Source organism: Tribolium castaneum, chromosome 3 (genome assembly GCF_031307605.1).
Source record: "Tribolium castaneum strain GA2 chromosome 3, icTriCast1.1, whole genome shotgun sequence".
In the NCBI taxonomy this organism is placed as follows: domain Eukaryota; kingdom Metazoa; phylum Arthropoda; class Insecta; order Coleoptera; family Tenebrionidae; genus Tribolium; species Tribolium castaneum.
In genome coordinates, this window is record NC_087396.1 from 7,849,984 (window position 1) to 7,857,236 (window position 7,253).

At 36.0% G+C, this 7,253-nt stretch overlaps 1 long non-coding RNA gene across 1 annotated transcript; it reads right to left on the minus strand.

The window, feature by feature from the left end:
- Positions 1 to 3,337: 3,337 nt before the first annotated feature.
- On the minus strand, positions 3,338 to 6,640 carry LOC135265680 (uncharacterized). The gene is made up of 2 exons (XR_010333456.1): positions 3,667 to 6,640; positions 3,338 to 3,619 (listed from the first exon to the last, which is right to left on the minus strand). It is a non-coding gene; the product is annotated as an uncharacterized LOC135265680 (long non-coding RNA).
- Between the last annotated feature and the right edge of the window lie 613 nt (positions 6,641 to 7,253).

The following is a 7,253-nucleotide window of genomic DNA, read 5'->3' on the forward strand; positions in this document are numbered from 1 at the left end:
TTTTCGAGATATAAGCAAAAAACCAAAGTGAAAACTGTAACAGTTACTGAACAAAAATGTAATTTAGTTTTCAATGTTTAAGACGAAGACGAAAATGCAGCATTTACTGTCACCTCTTTTTTCTTCTAATTAAGTATTGGACCCAATAAATTAAGTGTATTTTAAATCACAAGACATTTTCTGTTAAAGCACATTCTTTTTTTTAATTATTAATTATTTTCAAACTTATATCTCGTTTATGGTTAGTTCTACATGAAAAATGCAAATAACTATTTTGTAGGAAATTTTATCAGCTTTAATTTTAGCAAAAAGATAAAAATTCATAGGAGTAACTGTTTTCGAGATATAAGCAAGAAACTGTTACCTTAATTAAGCGCTTGCAAATAAACAAATTTAGTAATATTAGTATTATTATTATTAATGTTATTGTTATTAATATGACGACTAAAAACGACTCTCAAGACTTTGGTGACTTTTATGTCTTCTCCTTTTTCCTCAACTAAAGTGTTAGACCCAATTAATTTAGTTTAATATCGGTTTTTCAAACATTTTATTTTAAAGCAAATTTTTGTTAAAGATTATTTATATCCAACTTGTTAGCGCCTCTTTTCATTTAGGGGTTTTTGTAATCTTTACTAAGAGATAAGAGTAGTAGTAGTAGTAGTCGAGAAGCGATCGGGTGGCAGCCACACGCCGCATTTTACAGTGCATTTATTAATCGTTAATTTAATTGTGCCGTACCGTCAAGGTTCTCTTTTTTTCCTATTCTTCCTCTTTCCTTACTTCTTCCTTCTTACATCGATCTGCACTTTGACGGACCACTCGGTAAGTTTTTTTTGTGTTGTTTTAAATAGCCTTTCTTTTACGCATTAACATTTGGTCCTTCGAGCCACCGGATCTTCGTTTAGTTAAATCTAGAGCATTGGTATCGCTACTTTTGGAACGCGTTGTTGCAAAAACCCTTCGCTTATCGAGTTATCGCTTTAGCTTATCTCTTGTCGCTGTTGCTCGCATACGTCCTCGCTTATTAGAAATTCGTTTAAATTTATCATGGCTCCAACTAAAGAGAATGAATTAAAGTCTCTTCAAGGCAAGCGTCAATCACTTTTTTTGAGAATTCAGCGTTTATATAACGACTCTAGAAACCTGGATGATGAGACGGTTTGCAAAAACTTTAAAATTAGATATAATACACTAGAAGAAACGCGCCGATTGTTTAGTAATTGCATTGATTCGATAAATTTATTAAGTTTAGAACTCGACCCTGACTATACGCCTAGCTTTGCTGAGTTGGAGGCGGTGGACGAATTATATTGTCACATTGTAGAAGCAGCAAAAAAGGTTTTTACAAAAACTGAAAATTTGCCCAAGCCGGTGAAAGCTATAGCAAAATTGCCCAAGATTGAATTGATGGAATTTTCAGGAGAAATGTCCGATTGGCCAATTTTTTATGACACGTTTAGAACTTTAATACACGAAAATCCCGATTTAGACGATATTACTAGAATGCATTACTTATTGGGAAAATTGACGGGTAAAGCTTTGCTGGTTTGCTCTGGAATACAACCAACAGGAGCAAATTATCCCATCTTATGGAAAGCGCTCGTAGAAAAATATGATGATAAACGTCTTCTGGCTAGTACTTATTTGTCGCAAATTCTTGACTTTAGACCTTTACAAAATGAATCGGTAGTTTGTTTAAATACATTTTTGGAAAAGTTTGATACAGCGGTGAACGCTTTGAAACAAGTAGACATAGAAAATCTTTCGGACTTTATTATAAGTTCAATCGCACTTTCAAAATTAGATGGTCAAACTCGTAGACATTTTGAGCTGTCACAGAAAAAATCTGAAATTCCTTTGTACAAGGAAATTGTCGACTTTGTAAAGGATCACACAAAAATCTTAGCTTGTACTTTGAAATCAACTGCTACAACAGCCAATCGAACGAACTATAGCGCTCCTTTCAGTAAACCTAGTAGAACCCATTCGCTTGTTGTTAGTAATCGCGCATCGAATAATATTTGTCCAATTTGTAACGAGGCTTCTCATTTAGTTTATCAGTGTGCGAAGCTTTTAAAGTTAGGTCCCTTGGAAAGATATCAATTAGTCAAAGATAAAGCTTTATGTTTAAATTGCCTTAGTCCGAAACATAAAATAATCGCTTGTAAATCGACAACCACTTGTAGTTTGTGTCGAAAAAGACATCATTCTCTGCTTCATTTTGATAAACCGCACATTGAGACATCAGAACAGCCTGCTAAAAAGGATTTGGTTTCAATTAGTGACGTTAATAGTACTTCCCGCGAGCCCCATAGTTTTTGTGTCGCTTCAAATACTAGCTTTAAATCATCTAGATATAGTAACACTTTGCTTGCTACCGCAATAGTAGAAATATTCGCTCCAAATTCGAAAAAGAAATTAGTTAGACTTTTAGTAGACCCCGCTAGTCAATCGCATTTTATTACTACAAATTGTTGTACCCGCTTAAATTTGCCAATTAGAAAAATTAACGCTTCTGTTAAAGGCATAGGTGCCATCACGCATCCTATAAAAGGAAAAATAGATACGGTCATTGCTTCTCGCTTTAATTCAGATTATAGATACAAGTTCGAGGCTTTAGTTATCGATCAAATTATTGACAATTTGCCAGATCGAAATATTCCGCAATCATCTATAGAAAATTTGCTTAATCTTCCGCTAGCCGACGAGAAATTTTTTGAGTCGGGGGAAATCGATGGAATAATTAGTGGTAAATTGTTTCCGCAAATATTAGGCCCGAACAAAGTAGAAGGTTCACTTGGAAGCCCAATCGCTTTAGAAACTACACTAGGATACATAGTTATGGGCGAAATACCACATGTAGCCGCGAATTGTGAAACACATTCATTTTGTTTGATTGAGGAACCACCTCTAGATAAAGCACTTGAAAAATTTTGGTCAATGGAAGAGGTTCCCAGTCCCAGTGTTTCATTGAATAAAGATGACGCAAAATGTGAAGAACTTTTCGTTTCTACGGTTAAACGCGAACCGTCCGGAAAATACATAGTCTCGCTTCCTTTTAAAGAATTTCCTCCTAATTTGGGTAGTTCATTTCAAAACGCTTTTCGAAGATATCTAGCTTTAGAAAGAAAATTTCGCTCAATGCCAGCATTTCATCAAAGTTATTGCGATGCAATACAAGACTTCATCGAGCAAGGTCACATGTCTTTAGTAGAGCCACATAGATTGAATAGCGAATCTTCATTTTACATTCCGCATCATGCTATTTTTAAGGAAAGTACTAGTACTCCACTGAGAGTTGTGTTTGATGCTAGCGCCAAAGGTAGTAATTCGCTTTCTTTGAACGATGTTTTATATACTGGTGAAAAATTACAAACCGATATAGTTTCTTTGCTACTGAATTTTAGACTATTTGCTGTAGCCATGACCGCTGACGTACGTCAGATGTATAGACAAATTTGGCTTAATCCCGATCATCGATGCTTTCAAAGAATTCTCTGGCGATTTTCGATTAATGAACCTCTCCAAACATACGAAATCAATGTAGTCTCTTTTGGAGTCAAAGCCTCGCCATTTTTAGCTCTTCGTACAGTTAAGCAACTTGCCTCGGACGAATCTAGAAATTTTCAGTTAGCTTCAGGAATTGTAAATAGAGATACATACATGGACGATGTTGTAACTAGTGTTCCTACCAGTGAAGAAGCTATTGCGTTGTATCGCGATTTAATTGGTTTGTTTAGGGCCGGGGGGTTTAGCTTAACCAAATGGACAACAAACTCTAATGAATTATTGTCAGAAATTTTAGAATCGGAACGCTGCTTTCAGCCCGTTGAATTTAGCAATGATTCCTTGAAGGTCTTAGGTTTTCAGTGGCATCCGCAAACCGACTTGCTTGGTTTTAAAATTAGTGTTCCTGACATAGAATGTACGAAACGGAATATTTTGTCAATAATTGCTCGCATTTGGGATCCTTTAGGATTGTTGGCTCCCGTTACCTTATATGCAAAATTATTGATTCGGGAAATTTGGGTTCAAAAACTTGGTTGGGACGATCCTGTATCGGCTGATATACAAAAAATTTGGAGTCTTTTAAAAAGAGAGTTGCATCTTTTGGAAAACTTTGAAATTCCGCGTCATTTAGGAACTTGTAGTAATTTACCTGTGACAATTGTTGGATTTGCAGACGCATCAGAAAAGGGTTATGGAGCGGTAGTGTATGTAAAAGTTCCAGAAAAGGTACCTACTGTTAGAATCATTTGCGCTAGATCAAAAGTTGCTCCGTTAAAGTCAATTTCGATACCCAGATTAGAGCTTTGTGCTGCGCTTCTTTTAGCTAGACTGATCCATTTTGTAGAAAGCACTTTCCAATCGCGATTAATTATAGAAAACATTGTTGCTCTGACTGATTCTTCGGTCGTACTTAACTGGATAAACGCATCTCCTCATCGTTGGCACACTTTTGTAGCAAATCGCGTGGCAAAAATTCAAGAATTAGTGCCGTCGGTTAATTGGTATCATGTCGATGGGAAGGAAAACCCAGCCGACCCAATTTCTAGGGGTCTAACACCGGCGCACCTTTTAAACCACCCGATTTGGCTAACTGGTCCTAGTTGGTTATTTATGGACGAACAGTTATGGCCTATTAACTCTTCAACTAATACAGACGAACCTCCACTCGAAGAGAAACCGATAGTTCTCGTCACTTTCTCACGTTGTGTCAACCCTTTACGACAACTTATAGATAGATCGTCTTCGTATAGTAAATTGCGCAATGCAGTTGTATATGTTCTCAGATTTCTTAAGATATTGCCAAAAGGAAATCTTATTACACTCAAAGACTTAGAAACCGCTGAATTAACGCTAGTTAGACTTGTCCAAAGAGAACATTTTGCTTCAGATTTAGCTTTGTTAGAGCAAAATAAACCTTGTTCGCCTAAAATTCGTTCCTTATGTCCGTTTCTTAAAGATGGAGTTATTAGAGTAGGAGGACGTCTATCAAACTCAAATTTAGAATATGATCAGCAGCATCCGTTTTTGCTGCCCAAAAAAGACCACTTGGTGGATCTCTTAATAGACTATTTTCACCAACGTAATTTACATACTGGTCCGCATCTTACACTGTCGTTGTTGCGTCAGAAATTTTGGATTTTAGCTGCACGAAATGTTGTTAGACATCGCATTCGCAACTGTAATTTTTGCTTTAAATTTCGTCCTCGCGCAACTTTCCCATGTATGGCGGATTTGCCCGCTCCTAGAATTACAGAAGCGAAACCATTTTTGCACAGTGGTGTAGATTATGCCGGACCTTTCTATATCACTCTGACTCGTCGTAGAGGTGTAAAAAGCCAGAAAGCTTATTTATGCTTATTTATTTGTTTAGTTACCAAAGCCTTACATCTAGAAGTGGCTTCTGACCTATCCACTGCGACTTTTATTAATGCCTTTAAACGTTTTTTATCCCGTCGTGGTCCATGCTCGGTTTTGTATTCCGATTGTGGTACAAATTTTATTGGAGCTAAAACTGCCCTAGACGATTTGTCAAAATTTGTGACCTCACAAGAGTATCATTCTAGTATTGATGATGAATTGATAAAACGAAATGTAGTATGGAAATTTAATCCTCCAGCAGCACCTCACTTTGGAGGAATCTGGGAGGCAAACATTAAAAGTGTGAAGTCTCATTTAACTAAAGTTATTGGCACCCAAATTTTGACTTATGAAGAATTTACGACGGTTATTACTCAAATAGAGGCTTTATTAAATTCTCGACCATTGTGTACGCTCAGCTCGGATCCTAACGAGCCGTTAGCTTTGACGCCTGCTCATTTTTTGACAGGGACGCCCCTTCAATCGCTACCAATTCAAAATTTAGACATGTCGACTAATTTAGTAACCCGAAAAGAACTGCTCGATCAAATTTTGCAAACGTATTGGAAACGATGGCACGTGGAATATCTACATAATTTGCAAGTTCGTCAAAAATGGAATAAGCCATCTTCTCCAATAAAGGTCGGTACGGTCGTAGTTTTGCGGACGGATAACACCCCACCGTTGCATTGGCCATTAGGGGTCGTTCAAGAGGTCTTTCCTGGCAAGGATGGGATAGTTCGCGTCGCCAGCGTCAAAACTCCCCATGGTCTTTATAAACGACCTATAGTTCGTCTATGTCCCCTTCCAAATCAGTGATCGTTTTGATCCTATAATTTTGTTTTTAGTTATTTGTTCTTTGGGTGGATGCAATTACTTGCAGTTTAATTTAATTTAATATTTATTATTATTATGCGGAAGGGAACTTATCTTTCTTTTCTTTAGTTGATAATTTGGTTTTAGTTAACTTCATTCCTTAACGGTCGGGGGGAATGTTAGCGCCTCTTTTCATTTAGGGGTTTTTGTAATCTTTACTAAGAGATAAGAGTAGTAGTAGTAGTAGTCGAGAAGCGATCGGGTGGCAGCCACACGCCGCATTTTACAGTGCATTTATTAATCGTTAATTTAATTGTGCCGTACCGTCAAGGTTCTCTTTTTTTCCTATTCTTCCTCTTTCCTTACTTCTTCCTTCTTACATCGATCTGCACTTTGACGGACCACTCGGTAAGTTTTTTTTGTGTTGTTTTAAATAGCCTTTCTTTTACGCATTAACACAACTCTATAACTCGCTTATGGTTGGTCCTACAAAAAAATGCAAATAACTATTTTGTAGGAAATTTTATCAGCTTTAATTTTGAAAAAAAGATAAAAATTGATAGGAGTAACTGTTTTCGAGATACAAGCAAGAAACCAAAAAACTGTTACCTTAATTAAGCGTTTGCATATAAGCAAATTTAGTCCTATTAGTATTATTATTATTAATGTTATTGTTATTAATATGACGACTAAAGACGACTCTAAAACATTTAGTGACTTTTATGTCTTCTCTTTTTTCCTCTACTAAAGTGTTAGACACAGTTAATTTAGTTTAATTCCGGTTTTTCAAGCATTTTATTTTAAAGCAAATTTTTGTTAAATATTATTTATATCCAACTCTATAACTCGTTTATGCTTGGTCCTACAAGAAAAATGTAAATAACTATTTTGTTGGAAATTTTATCAGCTTTAATTTTGATAGAAAGATAAAATTTGATAGGAGTAACTGTTTTCGAGATATAAGCAAAAAACCAATAAGAAAACTGTAACTGTTACTGAACAAAAATGTAATTCAGTTTTCAATGTTTGAGACGAAGACAAAAAAGCAGCATTTAAAAACGACTCTG